The following is a 22,483-nucleotide window of genomic DNA, read 5'->3' as shown; positions in this document are numbered from 1 at the left end:
GCGATCAAGCCTCGTCTCTGGCCCCGGGTTGAATTCTTCTCCTCCGGGGGCCAAGAATCGCGGCGTCTTTGAGTGATTCAACAACAACCTTTCACCCTGAAGCTAAAATGGGCCTTCTTCAGTTTTCGTTTCATCCTCTTCCCTCTTTTTATCTCCCCCTTCCTTTCCCTTCTCTCCCCTTCCTCCTCTTCTCCCTAATGTGTGAACCTTTGGTAATCTAAACCATTTTCTTTCTTTATATAACTTCAGTTTCCCAATATGCTTCAAACATTTATCTCTTGCTTTGACTACAGGTTAATAAGTTCAGCTGCTGACTTGATATATACCTATAGGTGTATATGTCACTTTATTTGCTCAAAGTTAGATATATTTTATAAACTTATTTTTTAAATAGTATATCCTCATAGCTATTTCATTTCAATATATTTTGGCTGTACTGCATGGATGTAGGATCTTAGTTCCCCAACCGGAGATAGAACCCGTGATCCCTGCAGTGGAAGCCTGGAGTCCTAACCACTGGACTGCCAGGAAAGTCCCTAGATATATATCTTGCTTTACTTGCTCAAATCAGTTGTCTTGATTCCTCCTCTCTACCTCCCCCAGCTCCCCAGTTATTTTCTTCTATTTTCTGTTCGTAAGTGGCAACATCATGTTTCAGTTGCTCAAACCAAAACCTAGATTTTTATGCTTGCTGTTTGCTTTTCATTACCCCACCCAACTGACTGGCAAGATGTGCATGTTCTACCTCCAAAGAATGAGTTCAATCATGTATCTGCTTTTCTTTATCTGTTTCCACATCACTGGGGAGAGCGCCTTCCAACTGGTCCAACTATGTCTATTCTTGAAACACCCTTCAAATCTATTTTCTAACTTGCAGCCAGAGAATGGTCTTGCAGTCATGTTACTCTTACTTAAATACATTTCAGTGGTTTCCCATTGCAAGTTCAGTAATACCAGCTTCTGTACCACGGTCTACCAGGCCCTCCAAGGCCTGGCCTTCCTTACCTTTCCCATTCCACTTCCCACGCATCTTTTTATGACTACTCATGCTTGAGTCTCTTTCATCTTCTTTCTCTTCTCAGACAAACCAAAGTATTTCTTGCCTCAGGATATTTTTACTTGTTCTTTCCTTTGCCTGAGGCAGTTTTGGTCAGATTTTTATAGGGTTATGTCCTTTTCCTCCAGATTTTAGCCTAAATGTTATCTTCTCAAAGAGGCCTTTCAACCTACCCTGTGCCCCCTGCCTCCAAGTTCTTCTGTTATATCTCCCAACTTATGTCCTTCACTACAGTCGCACAATCTGAATTTTGCTTATTTATTACTGGTTACCTGTTCATCTACAACTCTCATATCTATGAGGGCAGAGAATATATCTGTTTTATTCACTGTTGTGACTCTGATGCTTAGAACATTACATGGACCATTCATTCAACTAATGTTTGTTGAATGAATGAAATGAGATAATGGATATAATGTATTTAGTCTTGTGCTGGCAAATGGAAAGTACTCAATACATGCTAACTTACTATTAAAAGTACTGTTTCTCTTTTATGCTGTGACTTCAGTGTTGCCTCCTGTTATGGTAGTTGAGGGAGCACTGATTATCATTTCACTTCTTGGTTGAAATCATTTTCAGTCATTTCAGTGCTTGGTTGGTTGATTTAGTCGCTAAGTCGTTTCTGACTCTTGTGACCCCATGGACTGTAGCCTGCCAGGCTCCTCTGCCCATGGGATTTTCCAGACAAGAATACTGGAATGGGTTGTCATTTCCTTCTCCAAGGGATCTTCCCGACCCAGGAATTGAACCTGGGTCTCCTGCATTGCAGGCAGGTTCTTTACCAACTGAGCTATAAGAGAAGCCCAACAGTTGATTAGATTACCTTCTCCCTTTGAATTAAACAGCTCTCTCAGCAGGGGGACTGCTGAGTAAACCTGGTTTGAGGGACAAGTAGTCATGCATCGATTCATTCATTCACTTATTCAGTTTTTGCTGAGTACCTTATTATGTATGGTCTCATGCCTAGTTTGCTGCTGCTGCTAAGTCGCTTCAGTTGTGTCAGACTCTGTGTGACCCCATAGACGGCAGCCCACCAGGCTCCCCCGTCCCTGGGATTCTCCAGGCAAGAACACTGGAGTGGGTTGCCATTTCCTTCTCCAATACATAAAAGTGAAAAGTGAAAGTGAAGTCGCTCAGTCGTGTCCGACCCTTCGCGACCCCACGGACTGAAGCCTACCAGGCTCCTTCGCCCATGGGATTTTCCAGGCAAGAGTACTGGAGTAGGGTGACATTGCCTTCTCCGCATGCCTACTTTAGCTTTGTGTAAAGAGAAACTGATTCAATGCATCCCAAACTTCTAAGGTCATATTAAAGGGACTAAATAAAATCATACATTTTGGAACAACAATAGATGAATAACACAGAGAATAATTACAAGAAGGGAAAATTTGTTTCTCAAGAATAGTGTATGGCATGAGCCTTGAAGAATAGATGATGGGAAGGTTCCTGTGAAGTTATTTGAGATACTTCAGTGGGTCTTTTATGGAAAACTTCTTTCCAGATATGTTTGTTTTCTATGCTCCTCTTTCTGGGATAATCATGGAACTCATCATTTAACTGAGAAATCATATATTTACCTCCAGACTATGACCAGACTGGGTTGACCATGTTTCCATGCCTTAATGCCTGTTCTTTATATTCTTGTTTTTACTGCCTTTTCCACCCCCAGCCCTTGCTCCTCTGGTCCACCTTCCATTTTGTTGTTGTTGTTCAGTTACTAAGTCACGTCTGACTCTTTGTGACCCCATGGACTGCAGCATACCAGGGTTCCTTGTCCTTCACTATCTCCCAGAGTTTGCTTAGATTCATGCCCTTTGAGTCAGCAGTTTTACTGTCATGGTAAAATTTAAGAAGTAGAGATCTAATATGTCACTGTGCTCCTCAAAATCCTTCAACAACCACTGATTTCCTTGTGGTTTGTTCGTGTGTTTCAGGCTTGGTTAGATACCAGTTTTGTATTTTTGTTTTTGTGACACTGTTTCCTATGACAGTGGGTCTCTTTGACAGTCTTTCCCGTGGCTGTCTTTCTGTGGAATCTTGGTCTTTCATGCCTGTGTTTTTAATCCCTAGCACAATGCACGGTGTGCCCCAGGCCTCCTACTAAGAGAAACCTTCATTCTAATAAATGTTCCTTCCTAGCCCAACCTCTCCTTCACAGCTTGCTGTTTTCTGATCTTCATAGAGCCTAGCATCTTGGGAACTATCTTTTATTAATGTTTAATTAAATGAGCTGGACTTGGTGAGGTGCAATTATGAAATAGTATTCATTTAATCCCTCCAAAATCCTAAACTCTGTAGGCTCTTCCTGCCCTGTCTCAGAAGATTCCTCAGACAAATCTCATAGATTTCCCATCTCACTTAGGTATTAGAACTGTCTCATATGTTGTTGTCAAAAAGTCTACTCAAATCTTAAATTTTGATTTCTTGTCCAATTAAAAAAAATTCTCCCCATTTCCTCAGATCAGACCTGCACTTGGCTTGGAAACGTGCTCTTTGATGGGTTAGGATTAGGGTGAGGATGAGGGTCTGCTCTTTTTCTTTGCTCTTTAGATCTATCTTCCGTTCTCAGTACATGGCACTGGATCTGTTAGGGCTGAAGCTGGGACCACTGTTGTTCCCTCTTGCCTGTCTTGGTAGATGTCCTCAACCTGGCTCTTTCCCTGAGGTGTGTGTTCTAGGCTAGTTCCCAGAGTTATCCTACAGAACGAAGCATCCGCTGCCTGTAGTCGTAGGTGGCTGACTCACACTTTGGTGACTGTCTTCTCTTTCCTGTCATCTTCCCTGTCTACCCTGTCAATGTTTTCTGTACTTTGCAAATAAACTACTTATTAAAATATTTGTCTTAGGATCTTCCTCTAGGGCAAAAAGGAACCTTTAACCTTTTCTGTAAAACACAAAATAGTAAATATTTTAGATTTTGTGTATCATGTCAGCTCTGTCTCAGCCACTCAGCTCTGCCCCTATAAGCCCCAGAGCCACAGACAATCTGCGAATGAGGAAGTGGGCCTGTGTTAAAAATTGTCAGAGAAGAGATACAACGACTCACTATAATGGTAAATTTGCCCTTTTCTTTCCAAATGTCTGTCCATTTTTGCTTTATGTAGTCTATTGGGCCAGTAGAAACTTAGAGCTGTAATAACTCCCTGTTGAACTGGATCTCTCTCCATAATGTAGTATCCCTATCAATTTCTAATGATGCTTTCACAGAAATATGAGCTAATATAGCTCATATTTAAGTAGAGATCACAGCTTTATTGTGTCTAGTATCAGCCTGATGTATGTATATATATAAATATAGAAAATATATATATATAAAATCTTCAATCCTTTTATATTCAGCTTTTCCATATTCTTACGGGCTTCCCAGGTGGTGATAGTGGTAAAGAAGCTGCTTGCTCATGAAGGAGTTATAAGAGACATGGGTTCCATCCCTGGGTTGGGAAGATACCCTGGAGGAGGACATGACAACTCACTCCAGTGTTCTTGCCTGGAAAATCCCATGGACTGAGGAGCCCAGTGGGCTATAGTCCACAGAGTGGCAAAGAATCAGGCATGACTGAAGCGACCCAGCACACACACACAAGGTCACGATGGTGGGACCTCTGAAATGGGATTAGTGTTCTCATAAGAAGGGAGACTAAAGCTCTCTCTCTCTGCCATGTGAGGATAATGAGAAGGTGGTCATCTGCAAGCCAGGAAGAGAACCTTCACCAGGAACTGATCTGCCAGTGCCTTTATCTTAGATTTAGCTCCCAGAACTGTGTAAATGGCTGTTGTTTAAACTACCTGGTCTATGGTATTCTGTTATAGCACCCTAAGCTGACTGAGACAGTGTGCCTCTTATACCCTGCATATAACTGAATGAAAAAAATGTTTGAAATTCTCTGTATTTTACTTGGCAAGGTTTTTTAAAAATTTATTTTGATTGCTGACATTTGTCTCTATCATATTACTTTGTGATATTCCATTTTAGTCTGTTTCTTTTTTTTCTTTTCTTGCTTTTTTAACCTTTTGATAGACTATCTTTGCTTTCATATTTTATTTTCCTTCATCTATCTTGTAAGAGTACATGTTTATCTTGCTAGTTATTCTTGAAATATTATGTCTAAATATTATATTGAAATTCTCCTCCCAAAGAAACATAAACCATAGCATATATAAACTCTAATCACTTTCTCCTGAAGTATGTGTAACTGCTGTCCATTATTTATTATTTTATTAATCCCACGAATTAGATATTATTTTCTTTTTATTTCTTAATGCAGACAGCATTTATCAAGAATTACCTACATGTTAGCCATGTATTTTGCTCATCATTTCCTCTTACATCTCATAATTCTTTTTGCTGTCCTTTTCCTTCTACTTGGAGTACAACTTGGTAGGACTTTTATGTAGATCTGTTGACAGCAAATGCTTTGTTTTTGACCATCTTAATCCAAAAAAGTAGTTTTGCGGTTTCAAAATTCTGGGTCAGCTGTTGCTCTTGGCATTCCTATAACATCATTTAACAGTTTCCTGATCCTGAATAAGTACTTTAATCTCTCTAATACTTTATTTTTGTGGTTTAATGAACAAAATAATCCAAGCATAACTAAGGGCTGTTCACACCAGTCACCTGGGCAAAGAGCTTGTTGAGACTCAGGTCTTCCTTCCGTCAGTGGGGACAATTGGTTTCTTTGGTAGAAGAGGCTGGGATATCTCATGGGCTTCATGGTTCCTAGGATCTGGGAGCTGGCTTTCCAAACAACTTTTGTAAACTGCTGGCAACCCAAACCAGACTGCACCCAAAACACAGTCTTGATTATTTCTCTCTGACACAACTGCTGTGTCTGACCTACCATGTTAAAGGCAAAGAATGTGGGGTCCCAGTGAGAGTTCAGCCTAGTATCCTGCCCAGCCTGCATCACTATGAGGTAGCGAGCAGATGGGAATCATACTTTCTAGGTGCTTACTCTGGCTTTTGACATTTTCCCCTTTCCCCAATAAAGCCTGTTGCTTAGCCAGTGCTGTGTGATTGTTTGGAACTCATCTTGTACCTGGGATGAGATTCCCCATGTATATCATGGTGGTAACAACACCATTTAGTTGGTGTAGAGGTTAAATGGCATCAGGCATGTTAAGTACCTGGTACATAGGAAGAACTCAGTAGTTGTTGGGTACTATTTATGTTGCTAAAAATATGAAGGACCCTTACATTTATTGACTCCTCTTTAAAATGTTTTACCTACAATAGTATATGGGCGTTCTATCCAAGATGGATTTCTCCCCCCATATATTCATGTGTTGCCTAGTAACAGTCACTGACTTCTCAGAGTGAAAAATAAAATCAGCAACAGTTTTTAGCCAACAGAGTCTTTGCTAACACTTGGATGAAAACACTTGCTTAAAAATTAATCCCATCTTGGCTATTAATTATGAAGTGCTTTAACAAACACAAAACGAATAATGATGGTTTATTGTTTTTCATTTGAGAGAGTGCATCCACATCACGGAAGCAGAAATAATCTGAAATTAATTAGCAATTGATCATGACAGCATGTCATCCTATACAACTTATACAACACCTGCCCTGATTATTTTTGAATCCGTGGAGGAGAACAAGCACAGCAAACTGGCATTTGACAAACAAGCAGCCTAATTAAAGGGCTATCAGGGACAGCAAATGGAACAGCAATGAATCAGAAAAAATACTGTTTGCTAAAGTCGACAGATTATTACCACAAAGTAAAAACACTGGTGCATAAAATAACTTTATCTTTCAAACATATATTCTAGGTACAGCTTTTGGTGGAGCACTCAGTTCAACAAATTTTACCTATTCCTTTTAGTTTCATGGGAGTACCTTTGGAAAATCAAACAGCATTGCTGTCTCCAATAGATTACAGGGTATTGGGAAGGCCAGACAGGACACTAAATAATTAACTTTAAGAAAGACAGTATACAAATAACAGCATTGTTCAAGAAAACTTTAACAGTATCTGTGGGCTTTAAGTTGCCTTTTAAAAGTATAGGGCAGAAATGAATAGAAAGTAGATAGTGACTGCATTATCAGAGTCACTGTGCATTTTGTGATAGACATTGTCTGATATTTGTGTGTGTGTGTGTGTGTGTATGAAGTTGCAGAGGAAAACATAATATTATTAAGAATTTCAAAGCTTTCAGGATTTAACATTTTTTTTCTGTTAATAAAACTCTTAATTCTGATTCTTTGCTGGAGGACTTCTAAAGAATTTTGGGTAAAGTAGTACAAAACTTTAAATTTATATTTTATAGTAAGTGAAGACAAAGCCAGTTATTCAGTGTATCTGTGCAATCCTGGACGTTTGTATCTGTTTAGTTTCTTAGACACCTTTCTTATTTTGAACAATGCTTCAAGCTCAGAGTTTAGCCATGCTTACATCTCCTAAAACATCTTGGGTCAAACATGACCTTGACTGGAGTTCAAAAACTGAGGCTCAGAAAAACTGGGAAGAATATCAATAGAGACTCAAGTTTCTTATGTTGACAATAGAACAAACAGAGAAAGAATAGATTGGACTACTTGATGCTAAAATTTTGATTAATAATAAAGAGACTAGATATTTTGCTTCTGTCTTTTCTATCAAAATGAATTATTTTCTGAAAAAGAATGATCAAAAACTGATATTTAGTCTATGTTTGAAAAAATCCATTGATGGCAAGATCTCCCTCTCTTGAAGTGGCTCACTCATATTAGTAAAAAAATTTATAGAAAATGCTATAAATGAGACTGAATATATATGAAGATGTAAACAACGTAGGAAGTGCTACAAGAGAGGAGCATTTTTCTAAAAGCACGAAAATGTCGAGTTTGTAACTCTAAACTTGGAGTTCAATGTTAATCTTATAAATCTAGAAAATATTATTACAGAGATTTACTGGTATGAAATTGAAATTAAATGTAAGATTCTAAATTTGGATCCAAATACAAGCTTCACAAATAAGTAGAGGAGAGGATTTTGCAGCATCACATGTGAAGGGGAGTTTTTCTAGTTGAAATTGAAAAAATTCAATACGAATTAACAATATGGTTTGTCCAACAGAAGAGATGAAGTTAGTTTCTCTTTTAAAGTTTTCTTTCGAAGATAATTTTCCTTGTTAGAGAAGACGGAAGCGTAACGGGATCTATTTCCTTTTATTATTCACCAGAATTATAGCATCAAGAAATCCTTTTGTCCCTTCTTTGTTTGCTTCATTGCTAAATGCAGCCACCTTAGGCTACATTAAAAGAAATGTAGTGTCTAGAAGGGGGACATGATATTCCCTCTGGTTCTGTTCTCACAGTATGATGTTCAGACCACACTTGGAGCACGGCATTCAATTTTGAAAACCAGATTATAAAAGCTGCAGGAACAAACTGTAAATATTCCAGAGACTGGCCAGGGTGATGGAAGGACTTAAAATCCTGCCCTACAAAAGATGGTATTTACAGTTCTTTAGTAAGAAGAAGGTAGATAATTGAGAAATATGATATTGAATACAAATATGTTATATTTTTTCATTTGGGAAGGGATTTCAATTTGTTTGAATGATCCAATGGATCAGTGGTTGGGAGCTAAGAGAAGATAGTATTTCCTCAATTTAAGGAAGAAAATTGTAAAATTCCAAATTATCTGGAAATCAATGGACCTCTTTAAGAGGAGTGAACACAAAGATGTTCAAGAATTGGACAGACCACCACCCAGTGAAGAATCTTGTGAAGAATATTAAAACATTCAAAGTGTGGTCAGAGACTGTGAGCAGTTAGATTCCTTCTAACTTTGAAATTTTGTACATGGTGAACAACTTCACGTATCAGTGTTTTGTTTCCTAGTTGGACTAATACTGTGCAATTAATTGGACTGCTCTATCTAGTAAATCACATACTTTATTCCACAATTTGTTGTAGGAGAGCTATCATTCTAAACAGGATAATCCCTTAAAGTATTGTTTTGGGATAAGGTGGCTTTAACTTAATGACTCAAATTAATATTGAGGTAGCATTGCTAAAGCGAAAGGAGAGCAGTTGCTCTAAGGTCACTTAAGAGGTTATATTTGAAACCTGTTATAAATTTGAGGAGATAGTTGGTGATATTCTGTCTGTATATTTCAGTGGTTCTCAACCAGGGGCAATTTTTCACTGCAGGAAATATTTGGCAGCATCTTGAGATATTTCTGGTTGTCTTGACTGAAAAGGAGCTACTCACATCTAGTGGGTAGAGGCTGGGGGGTGCTACTAAGCATTTCACAGTGTACAGAACATTCCCCACAAGAAAGAGTTGACTGATACAAAATGCCGGTAACACTAAGATTGAGAAATTCTCGTCTACATTACAGAGTTTTCCATCTGCCTTCAATTTAATTCTTTTTGTTTATCCACAGATGCTCTTTTTCATCTGTTGATTCTTATATCTGTATTTATTTATTTGTCCTGACAGGGAACACCATATTATGGACCAGAAAATAGACAAATTACTTCTCACAGAGCCTGTTAGTGCCAAAGCCCCAGCCCTGATGTCTCCCCATGGAAGGGCACAAGGAAGGAGGCCTAATTACCCTGCCTGTGCATGATGGGGGAAGAGCCCCAAAATTATGAACCTCAGAGCTCGTGCAGAGTGGCTGCATGTCTGCTTAATCTCCCCACAGCAGATGCAGAGAGACCTTTGCTTTGGAATACAACCAACTTCTCTCTGAAGAGAGGAGGGGAAGATCTCATTTCAAAGCCCAGAAGGGAAATGAAGGGCTTCACAGATAGTTAGGACTTATATCTATCTGTACATCTCCATAGGGTTACTGTTCAATTATCTTTTAACCCAGGTTGCTAGCAGTCTTTACTAGAATGCGCAGCCTGTGCAGAAACATGGGGGTGTTCATGGAGCACTGAATCCTGATATTACTTGGAATTCTTTCCTTGCTTTCCCTCATTTCATTCTCCCTTTTCCCGCCATATGTCTCCTTAGGGGATCAGCATTCCTATGACCACCCTTCTTAGGTTATTTAGAGCATCTTGTGATGCTTAAATGCAGCAATGAACCCTTGAATTTCCTTGAAAAGCAAACAAAACTGCTTCAAGCTAAGTTTGTGTGTGTGTTTAATAGAAATCTGTGTGGCTTACTTTATTCAATCTGTCATGAAGTGTAGTGATTTTCACAGATTACCGTTTATTGCAATTTGGACAATAGATACATGCCTGAAAATTGTGAAAATTCAATTTTATTAAATGAATATAGTAACTACATAAAGAAGTGCTATATTTTAAGAAACCCTATGATGAATCCTTTTGTAAAGTGGTCTCCAATGTGAATAGTAAATCGTCATTTTGATTCTTTTACATTTTCATATAAACTGGAATGAATTTTAAAAGTATTGTGCATGAATAGATCTTAATTGTGCTAAGAGCAGGTTTTTTGGTGAGACTATCATCTAGTTTTGGAACCAACAGGAGCAAATTACAATTTTAGAAAGGGAAAAGGATAAGAGAGAGCATTATTTTTAATTAGGTTCATTGATTTTTTTCTTTCCAGTTTCATTGTTTATCTAATATTAAGTTCAGATCCAAAATCAATGAGTGAAAACTATCAAGGTACCACTGAAAGCTTAGAAAATTTTATGAGAAAGTTTAAACTGAGAGATGTCTTGAGAATCATAATATACATAATGGAGAAGTAGGCATAATATTTTATACATGTGTGCGTGCTAAGTTGCTTCAGTCATGTCCAATTCTTTGAGACCCTATTGACTGTCCCTGGGGACTGTCCAGGCGAGAATACTGGAGTGGGTTGCCATGTCATCCTCCAGGTGATTTTTCCAACCCAGGGATCAAACTCTGGTCTCTCATGTCTCCTGCATTGGCAGCTGGGTTCTTTACAACTAGCACCACTTGGGAAGCCCAATATCTTATATAGCATCTTTCCAGGTGGTGCAGTGGTAAAGAATCTGCATCCCTAGGTCAAAAATATGCCCTGGAGTAGGGAATGGCAACCCACTCCAGTATTCTTGTCTGGAAAGTTCCATGGACAGAGGAGCCTGGTGGGCTACAGTCCAGAGAGTCACAAAGAGTTCTTTACCACTGAGCCACCAGGGAAGCCCAATGTTTTATATAGTGAAAGTGAAGTCGCTCAGTCATGTCCAACTCTTTTCGACCCAGTGGACTGTAGCCCACCAGGCTCCTCCGTCCATGGGATTCTCCAGGCAAGAATACTGGAGTGGGTTGCCATTTCCTTCTCCAGGGAATGTTTTATATAGAAGAGGCTAAATAAGCATTAACTTAATTGAATTAAGAACAAGTATTTGGATAATTTTTTGGAGGTATCACTTGAATGTCCTTTTATTTCTGGTTTTTGTTGATTGTCTAATCTCTGTGTTGACCTATATTAACTTCTATCTGAGAGCACATGGAAATAAAGTAAGAGAGGCTTATTTCTGAATTATTTTCTACTTGTCTGCTTCTTGGATGTCGTTAATTTTGTATGCTGGGAAAAGCCCTACAGCCTGTGATAATTTTAATTGATTCTGAAAAAAAAAATCTCTGTAACTTTGAGCAGCTCTGCTGCTCTGTTGGAGAGAATCTCGCTGTCCATACATAACCCCAGTCTTGCCCTCTTTACTACCCTATTTGCCTTTAAGGCTTATGCAGTTTATCTGTAGTCACTAGTATGTTCTGAAGGGTTCCTGGTATGTGGGGATTTAAGACAGTCTCTTTGTAAGTCATCTGAATTGTTTTGGAAAAAAAATCTAAAACATATACCTGTAAAAAATACAAAACATATTCTGTTTTGTTCCTTATAGCAATAATTTATTATTATCCAACAGGATTTCTCTCTTAGAAGCAAATAGCTCCAAGGTTAATTATTTATTACAGCACTCTAGGCAGGGAAAATTTATGTCTACCAGAGAACTCTGCTTTTTTGCAACTTTAAGAAATTTCTGATATTTTTCTCTTTCTTGACATTATTCTCTTCTCAAGCACATACAAAATGAGGTACAATTTTTAGTGTCCACAGGCACCTTACATTCATTACCTCATTTAATTCTCATTCTAATAAACAGAATAGATATTATCTCAAGAGGAAACATTATACCAATGTTACCAAATGGTCATGAACTCTCTTCACCTAGAGCTGGAAAGTTCAGGAACAGTACAAAAAAACTGGGGTGGTCTCCTGGTCTCTGTGAGTGTGGGGTGTCATCCCTGTGCAGGCCTCAAGGGGGCAGAATGGCCACCTGGCAGTGTCCATGGTGGGTTTGTTGTTGTTCAGTTGTTAAGTCATATCCGACTCTGCCGCCCTATGGATGGCTGCACGCCAGGCCTCCCTATTCCTCACTGTCTCCCAGGGTTTGCCCAAGTTCACATCCACTGAGTTGGTGATGCCATCCAACCATCTCATCAGCTGAAGATTAAAAAGTACCTTTGTGTAAACCAAGACTAGAGAAGATGTAAGAGAAATCAATGTATTGCAACTAATTGAGTCACAAGAGAGGAGAAAGTGGTGGCTGTGTTTATGTTGAGGTGGTACTTTGCATTTGACAGCCTAAGAGGTGAGCTAGTTAACTATGTTTTAGCAAATAAAGGATGTTTGATGCATGAGTTGCATTGTTTGTTCTCTGTGTCTATAGACAAGTAAACCAGAGGAAATGACTAAATTTAAATTTTGCCTAGACACAAGGAAAGCCTCTACATATCAAAGTGATACGGTCACTTGTTCATTTATTCCTTTGTTCAGTCAACAGTATTTATGAGCATCCAATAGGTGCCAGATTTACCTGGGAGCTCAGGTGGTAAAATAATCCGCCTGCAATGCAGGAGACTCTGGTTCACTTCCTGGGTCAGGAAGATCCCCTGGAGAAGGGACAGGCTACCCACTCCAGTATTCTTGGGCTTCTCTGGTGGCTCAGCTAGTAAAGAATTCACCTGCAATGGGACAGACCTGGGTTTGGTCCCTGGATTGGGAAGATCCCCTGGAGAAGGGAAAGGCTACCCACTACAGTATTCTGGCCTGGAGAATTCGATGGACTGTATAGTCCATGGGGTCGCAAAGAGTCAGACACGACTGAGCAACTTTCAACTTTCACTATCACTTTCAGTGAACAGTATTTATCCACATCCAACAGGTGCCAGGAAGTGTTCTAAGAACAGGAGACACAGACACGGACACACCTGTCAACGTTCCTGAGGGTCCCAGGGCTGATGTGTGCACTTATGTGTGTGTGTAGACAACAAATGAATACATATCTAAACCAGAGTGATAATCAGAGAGTAATAAGAACTGTGCATCAGGTAATGTCACAGAGAATGACCCAGTGGCTACTATTGATTGGCTGACAAAAGCCTCTGTGCATCAGGTAATGTCACAGAGAATGACCCAGTGGCTACTATTGATTGGCTGACAAAAGCCTCTCTGGAAATGGCATTTACTTTGAGAACTAACAGTGAGCTAGCCCTGCAAAAGTGGGAATTGGGACAGGGGTAAGGAGACCTCAGTTGCAGGGACTCTACCCAGAGGGAATAAGCTAGTTGAGTTTGGGAAACCTGGGGTGTGGGTACTGATGAAGCATGAGGATGGTGCGAGGTGAGTCACAGAGGGAGGAAAGGACCAGCTCTTGTTGGACTTGGTGAATCTGAGTTTTAGGATTGGATTCCAAGTGCAATGGGGAACCTCTGGAGGCTTCAAGACAGGACTCTGAAAGACTGTGATTTATTGTCTTCTTAGCTCTAGGATACTAGACTTATGGTGGCTCAGGTGGTAAAGAATCCACCTGCAGTGCACAAGATCTAGGTTTGATTCCTGGGTTGGGAAGATCCCCTGGAGAAGGGAATGGCAACCCACTCTGGTATTCTTGCCTGGAGAATCCCATGGACAGACGAGCCAGGTGGGCTATAGTCCATGGGGTCACAACGAGTTGGGCACGACTGAGTGATTAACACTATTAACACTACTACTAACTCTACGATGGGGTTTCCCAGGTGGTGCTGGTGGTAAAGAACCCCACTCCCAATGCAGGAGATAAAAGAGATGCCGGTTCAGTCCCTGGGTTGGGAAGATCCCCTGGAGTAGGAAATGGCAACCCACCCCACTATTCTTTCCTGGGAAATCTCATGGACAGAGGATCCTGGTGGGCTACAGTCCTTGGGGCCACAAAGAGTCAGACACAACCACTGAGTGACTGAGCACACATTGCACGTATTTCTAAGATGGAGTAATTATATATCTTGTCTCAAAATATATTCTGTTTTTGTGAAAATAACAACTTACCACATATTTAATGCTCAATAAATGTTTATTAGTAATAATCACTTTTTTCTTAATAATAATATGCCATAGAAGCTGGTTAAGCTAATATCTTTGAGATTTCAGTTCAGTTCAGTTCAGTCGCTCAGTCGTGTCCGACTCTTTGCGACCCCATGAATCACAGCACGCCAGGCCTCCCTGTCCATCACAAACTCCCGGAGTTCACTCAGACTCACGTCCATCGAGTCAGTGATGCCATCCAGCCATCTCATCCTCTGTCGTCCCCTTCTCCTCCTGCCCCCAATCCCTCCCAGCATCAGAGTCTTAGAGAAGAGTAAAAATGCCAACTACCTTTTATTGCTTGCCCACTGATTGTTTATATTATCTAATTTAATCTGCACTGCAACTTTTTGTAGAGAAAACTAACTTTTAAAGAAGTTAAGAAACTTGCTCAAGGTCACAAAGCTGGTAAGGATAGAGCCAGAATTTCAGTTTCACTTTTGGTCTTTATGACTCTGAAGTCAGTGCTATCTCTTCCATGCCAGGCCGCTACACGGAGAATGTGCCCTGTATTCTCTTGGTGGACTGGGTTTATAGCAGATTATCCCTTCTCAAAGGCTTCTGGCTCTTATTGAGCCTGAATTTCATGAACAGTTTGGCACATAAGCGATAAATCACAACACAGTCTGCAGTAATGTATTCTGGGCATCGCCGTATTCAACTAAATGATCCTATAAAGTAATATTTATAATTCAAGGGTTCTGTTCTCTCCATCTCTCCATTTTTTATGTAAGCATCAAGAGGAAGACCATCAAAGAAATAGCAGCTGACTGATGAGACAGTAGTGCTAAAGGTGCTATATAAATTCAAGATGTTATTATAATAATTATTATTAAATGGATTACTGGGAGATGAATGTAGTGGTAAAAAGAGTGTTTCTTCAGCTAACTAAACTGATGAATTCTGCATGAAAGAGGATTGTTCCAAGGCACTAATGCATGGAGGACGATCGAATGAAGGGCTTTGTAGTGGGAATTGAAACAGTCCTGAGATGAGGAGACTGACACAGGTTTCATGGACTGGGGAAGCCAACAGAGGCGTGACGGTCCTGCTCCGTTCTCCTGGTGCAGGTGGCAGTCCTTTGTTCCTCCTGGAGCTTCTTCCGTGGCTCAGAGCTCACTTCCATTCTCCCCTGCCCCACTGTCTCTTTGTGGACTCTCAGGACACTGGACTTTGCCTTGTCAGTATTTGGGAGGCTATGGAAATCCTTTTGTCTTCAGAGATGGAGAAAGCCTGCCAAACAATAAAGCAGATGTCTGTAGTTAATATGGGCTTCCCAGATGTCATTGGCAGTAAAGAACCCGCCTGCCAGTGCAGGAGACTCAAGACATGCAGGTTCAGCCCCTGAGTTGAGAAGACCCCCTGGAGGAGGGCATGGAAACCCTCTCCAGTATTTTGCCTGGAGAATCCCTTGGACAGAGGAGCCTGGTGAGCTACAGTCTATGGGGTCTCAAAGAGTCAGACATGACTGAAGTGACTTAACATGCACACACTGTAGTTAATGCACACACACACAAGAGGTCTGCCCTCATCTGCCTTTGCTCCTCTATCAAGAAATCAGTTATAATAAACTGTTTGCTGCAAATATTGCCATTTCTTCTGCTTGGATGCTAAATATCTTGCCAGTGAAGCAATTGACATTAGTTAACGTGACTGTTTCTTACTAAAGCTTATTCTAAAGCTCTGAAGAATTCTAATCATCCAGCAGATATCATGCAGAATGCAGAAATTTAATCTGTTTTCACAAATGCTTCATTTTCCTCTTCTTATTCATCTTTCTTTCTTTCTTCCCATGAGACTAGAATCAGGAGGTTTGGATTTAGAAGATTTTATATGGTTTAGGGTTTTTTTTTTCCTATATACCAAACACTATCTTGTTTTAGTTAACAAGAAAAAAAGATCCCCACCCCTGTGGGGTGGCAGTAAGGTGACGGGCAACAAAATATAAATGTAAAAAATCCCTAAATTACATAGTCTGTTAGAGGGATGTTAAAAGATGTTACTGGAAAAAGAGGAGAGTGAACACCTGGAGAAGATGAGCATGAGCTGTTTAGACATATCTTTTTTTGTTCAAAAGGATCCTACACCAGTATTCACGGTAAAAAGGAAAAGTTACTTATGTCTGTGCGATAGAAAATGGGTGAATTCATATGCCTACCTATGCAGAAATTTTAAAACAGATTTTTCAGGAGGTTGTTTTCCCCTGGGTTAACCACACGCTTTGTTTAAATTACTTAAAATCATCGACATCTCAGAAGGGGCACCATCTCCTCCACCGCTGGATGAGCAGGTTGTATTGACGTTTCCCCTTTGCTTCCGAGTAGTGTGCATTAAGAGGAGGGCATGGCAACCCACTCAGGTATTCTTGCCTGAAAAATCCCCATGGACAGAAGAGCCTGCTGGGTTATAGTCCATGGGGTTGCAAAGAGTTGGACACAACTGAGTGACTAAGCACAGCACAGCACAGTATTCATTAAATCTGATGAAAACAAACAGTAACTAAAACATAAGAGCCCCCATACTTTGACAAGAGAAACCAGAACCTGGAATCAGGTCACTATGGAGCAGAATGAGTCCTAAGAGATTATCCAGTCACACCCATTATGTGACAACTAAGTATTTTGGCTCGAACATGGTGGCTGATCAGACCACAGGGGCTGATCTGACATCTCTGACCTGTGAAAGATGGCACAGGGATCGAATATGCCTGGAAGAATGCCCTAAAGTGCTCTTAGGTCTTAAGTGGGCAGCCTACTCAGAAAAATCTTCAGGGAAGCCAAACATCTTATTTTCCAGCACACAGCTTCTTGAAAGAATGAGAATAATTTACCCACTCCCTAAAGACCAAACCTGGGCAAACCCTTTCAACGTTTAGAGATCTCCAAAGAGATACAGCAAAATAATAAATGAGAATCTCTCAGATCCTGGTCACCCACCATCAAAACCCTTTCTCTCTGAGGAGTAGACCTCTTTCCACAAAATGTGAACCTCTGAGTACCAACAGCGGCATAACCTGAGAGCTCATTGAAATATATACTCTTGGGTTCCCCCTAGGAATCTTTATTCTAGCAAGGTCCCCGGGTAAGAGAGGTAGAGATTCACTGGAACAGAAAACTTCTGCCAGAAGCTCTCCTGACCAGGGCAGAGCAGCCCCCTGCTTTGTACCTGACTTTTGAATCCTGAATAAATGCCTGTCTTCAGCCAGCCGCATTGTTGTTCTGTAGAAACTTAACTAATTTTGTGCTCAGTTCAGTTCAGTTCTGTTGCTTACTCGTGTCCAACTCTGCAACACCATGGACTGTAGCACGCCAGGCTTCCCTGTCCATCACCAACTCCTGGAGCTTGCTTAAACTCATGTCCATCGAGTTGGTGATGCCATCCAACCATCTCATCCTCTGTCATCCCCTTCTCCTCCTGCCTTCAGTCTTTCCCAGCATCAGGGTCTTTTCCAATGAGTCAGTTCTTTGCATCAGCTGGCCAAAGAATTGGAGTTTCAGCTTCAGCATCAGTCCTTCCAATATATATTTAACTACATAAACAAAGAAATAAAAACTCTTCTAATTTTTGTTGTTTTTGTCATTAATGCAAACAGAAGAGTGTCAGTTCATCTTGACATCTTGCTCTCTAACTAAACCTCGCCTTCACCCTCTCCCCATGGGAAGCCCTAATGTCTCAATCTTTCTCCCTTCCCTAGAGAGCCTGGCTCTTATTCAGCCAGCATTCAACTATTCCTTCTGTCACACATTTCACATAATTGGAAAGATGAGGGGAAAGCATATGTTGGAGGGAGCTTGGTTTGGGGACCAAAAAAAAAAAAAAAAAAAAAGGAAAATTCTCCCTACTTGCTCTGTTGAATAATGATCAGTATTGAGACTAGAAGAAACAAAGAGCTTTGTTTGCCGTCTAAGGAATTGCAGTTCAGGAGACACAGACTCAGGTCAAACCAGAAAAAGAATTCCAGGGAAGAGAATTGAGCTCATAAAGGCAATGCAAGGTTGTTAAAGTTGTCTTGCAAGTGGTGCTAGTGGTAAAGAACCCACCTGCCAGTGCAAGAGACTTCAGAGATGCAGGTTCGATCCCTGGGTTGGGAAGATCCCCTGCAAGAGGGTAAGGCAAACCACTCCAGTATTCTTGCCTGGGAGAATCCCATGGACAGAGGATTCTGATGAGCTACAGTCCATAGGGTTGCAAAGAATGAGACATAACTGAAGTGACTTAGCACTTATACACTGATGTGGAAAAAGAAATATCTGCCTTTAAGAGACAGGCTGTTCCCAGTTATCTAGGGTAAGGGACTGATAAGTATCTTGAGTTTCTGGAACACTGTGCAGATATTCTGGATGCCTGTGTTAAGACAGTAAGTGGTTACAAGTTCTTATTCCATCCAGGCTGAGTCACACATAAGTTCCACTTCTGCAGTTGCTTCCCTTCCAGCTCTGTTGTAGAGAGCTCTCTTAACAATACCAACACCTTTCTGATTTTCCTTTCCCAGCTGCAATATGTTAATTATTTTTACTCCTGTATTTGATTCCTCTCTGAGCTATGTTGACTTTGATTTCCCAGCCATTCCTGTGTCTGCCTTTTGGAGATCCCAGTCTGGACCCTGTGTACCTGATCATTCATACTGTGGCCTTGCCCAGAGCCACCGTGTCTGTTCCACGTTACCTGACTTCACTTATCAGGCATTATTCTTTTGGCCTCAGAATCTCACCACACAGGTCTGCCTCATTTGCTGGACAATAATCCTATGAGATAAACATCATGATTATTTCTATTCTACAGGCTAAAACACAAAAACTTAAGAAAGCATTAAAGTGTTTCTTCAAGGTGACAGACTCTGAGCTTATTGCTGAGGCAGACACATCTGATCGCAGATGACTTCAAAGAGAGAAAAGCCGAGGGCGGTCATCAGTTAGATTCCTTAAACCATAACTTGCTTAATAAATAATATCCTGGAACCTGCCCTCACCAATCAAGCTCGCCTTAATTGTGCTTGCAAATTTCATACCCTCCTGGCTTCATGTAGCTTAGACAATATATCACAAGACTCCTTTAACCATCCCCCAGAGATAATACTTTTGACATATAGATGCTAAGATTAATTTGTTTTTTTGAAACATGGAGCTGGTCTTGCCCAAACCGGTCAGACTGGTCAAACCGGTCAGACCACTGACCATTCAACTGGGCCCATGCAAGTGTCCAGTGGCTGACCTTTTGACTTCAGGGGGCCAAAAACTCCAGCCTCAGCTCATGTTAACACTGCCGTTTTCTGAACATGAAGATGCATGTAACTCAGCTACACCATTCAGAATGCTCATTACTTCACCCTTTTCTTGCTTTCAAGCATCTTTCTTCAGGCCTGCTTTTTTATTTCATAAATATTCTAATCCCTAAGCTTTTAGGGATGCTGAGACTTGGTCTGCCATCTCTTCACTTGGCTGACATCTGAACAAACTTTTTCTTTGCTACAGTCCTTGGCATCTCAGTATTTGGCTTGCTTCACTTTTGGCAAGTGTACCCGGTCAGTAACAAGAGTGAAAATTCAGAGTTTAACCTCATTAAAAATTTTAAAGGTGTATCATTTTAGACAGATTATTTCATGAAATTATAGCTGACAGTATAGAACCCAAACCTGCACCAATATATGAGTTTACATATATTAAACTCATTCTGCAAACAGTGTTATTAGAAAAAGCACTAATACTCAGTGAACTCCGGGAGTTGGTGATGGACAGGGAGGCCTGGCGTGCTGCAATTCATGGGGTCGCGAAGAGTCGGACACGACTGAGCGACTGATCTGATCTGATCTGATCTGACCATTTTACAGATAAGCAAACTGAGGCACAGAAAAGTTAAGACATCTAGAAATTACCAGCGCTGGCATATGAACCCAGGTAGTGTTTCCACTGGGTTCAATCCCTGGGTTGGGAAGATTCCCTGGAGAAGGGAAAGGCTACCCACTCCAGTATTCTGGCCTAGAGAATTCCATGGACTATACATCCATGGGTAGGACACATTGAGCGACTTTCACTTTCACTTTCAATCTGTTTCCACTCCACTATAAAGTCTTATAATACTAAAGAGACATATAGGAAGTACTCAGGAAGACACAAATTTGGGTGTTTTCAATGGTTTATAAAGCCCTAACACAGGTGAAAGTTTTGTAAAGGGCAGGAAGCTTAGTTTTAGAAGGATCAGATGCAATAACGCCTTATGTTTGTACAGAGGTTTTTTCCAAAGAGATTAGTAATTCCCTTCTTACCGCTGCCTACTTTCTGACCTAAGGCCTTTTTTGTTAATAAGGAAAAGATTAAAGGCATCAAGAGGAAAAATACATTCCTCTATTTAAATGATCAAATGAAGTGGTGATTGCTTCTGAATACTCAGCTGAAAAACTTAGCAGTTAGATGTGAACCAGCCTGAGATGAGGGGAGGGGTTTAAAACTCTCGAGAAATCTGTGAGAGGTGGATCAGGGTCCATTCTGCTTCAGAGCTGGTGGTAGGTATATGTTTAATGAACAGATGATATGTCTCCCTGAAACAGATAAAAATGCCTTTGAAATGTAAATTGACATTTCTGTACCTCTCTGAGACTTAGCCTTTATATGTGGTTGTGTGCTTCAAACTTCTGTGACAGGAAAAGAGTCTGGCAGCCAGAAGAAGGTCGCGGGGCTGTGCGAGACAGGCCAATGCCTCCAGCGGCAGTGGAGTCGACACAAACCTGACAGCTCAACCTCACTCTCACTTCTGCACGTACAGGAAGAAGACCTTTGGGAAAGGCACTGTAATCTGGCACCCGGCTCAGGTCTGGTACTTACTGAACCACATTTAGGTGCTTAAAAGTAAGCCAAGAAAGAAAAGCTCCGGTGTGTTCCCCAGTCAGGATGGAAAGGCACCTCAGAGCCTCCCCGCTCCTGGGCAGCCGGTGACCGTGAAGGACCCCCTGGTCCTGCTGATGTTTGGCTGTAGCATTGGTGGACAGATGCATTGTGGGAATGGAGATCATCTCCCTCAAGGAAAGTCTCCCTTTGTTTGCACTGAGTGTCTTACAGATCTTCAGGGTTTGGGAGTGGAGAAAGAAATTGTGCTGGTCATCTGAGGATGATCCCAGAGCTGTGCCACTGAGGGACTTGTATTAGCTCTGGTACAAGTGCTCAGGGTTGTGTCCAGCGGAGCTCAGTGCAGCCCTGAGTTTCAGAGAGGAAGGAGGGAATTGGGATGGAGCATGGTGGATGGGCCAGCCTTCCTGGTAGCCTCTGGAGTCCTCTGGTTCTGCTCCTGCTGTCCGGATCAGATACTCCAGGATGCCTCTGGGACAGTGCTTGGTGCTGCCAAAGCTGTTTGAGGCAAAGCATTGGCAGCAAGAGGGCCTCAGCCTTCATTTATTGGAAACAAAGGACTACCTGGAATCCTGCTTCTTGTTCACACTGTGTCTCTGGTGTATGCATTTATAGAACACTTTTTCATATTAAGGAAATCTGGAGTGATAGCAGGGCTGTGGGCACTTTAGCTGTAGGAGGTATCAACTGAAACATTTCTAGTCATTCTCAATGTTCTTTTTACCAATTTTGGTCTAATTTTTTGTCTTCTGAATCTTTATGAATGGGGTAAAAAAATCAACAATTCTTTATATGAAAGTCTCGAATTCTTCATGTTAGCCATCATGTAAGGCAAGTACAGAGTTCTTGTTCTCAGCATCATGATGGGAATACAGGATGTATATATATATATATGGCAAAAGGCACTGTGTTACCATTTTATATAAATATGTGAAATATATCAAGATGTGTGTGCATGTTCAGTCACGTTCGACTCTGCTGCCCTGTGGACTCTAGCGTGCCAGTCTCCTCTGTCCATGGAATTTTTTGGGCAAGAGCACTGGAATGGGTTGCAATTTCCTCCTCCATAGGATCTTTCCCACCCAGGGATCGAACCCACATCTTCCACATCTCCTTCATTGGCAGGTGGATTCTTTACCACTGAGCTGCCTGGGAAGCCCTTAACAAGATAGCATACATACAAAAATATCACCTTTCTAAAATTCATCCTCTTTTTTTCAATTAAAATAAAATTTCTGTTAAAATTTTAAGATAATATAAAACTGGATTATCCACATGGAAGCACATATCCAGTAAAATAA

At 40.8% G+C, this 22,483-nt stretch overlaps 1 long non-coding RNA gene across 5 annotated transcripts in view; it reads left to right on the top strand.

Moving 5' to 3' along the window:
* The window catches only part of LOC101903114 (uncharacterized), a 274,464-nt gene extending 252,342 nt beyond the window's left edge, over positions 1-22,122 (top strand). For 3 of the 5 annotated variants that reach the window (XR_009495960.1, XR_009495965.1, XR_003036281.2), the window contains one exon: positions 20,981-22,122. This is a non-coding gene — a long non-coding RNA (uncharacterized lncRNA). The other 2 variants (XR_009495961.1, XR_009495962.1) reach the window with 2 other exon arrangements.
* Positions 22,123-22,483: the final 361 nt, after the last annotated feature.

This window comes from Bos taurus, chromosome 9 (assembly GCF_002263795.3).
Source record: "Bos taurus isolate L1 Dominette 01449 registration number 42190680 breed Hereford chromosome 9, ARS-UCD2.0, whole genome shotgun sequence".
Taxonomy (NCBI): Eukaryota; Metazoa; Chordata; class Mammalia; order Artiodactyla; family Bovidae; genus Bos; species Bos taurus.
This window is presented reverse-complemented; position numbering and strand designations above follow the sequence as displayed.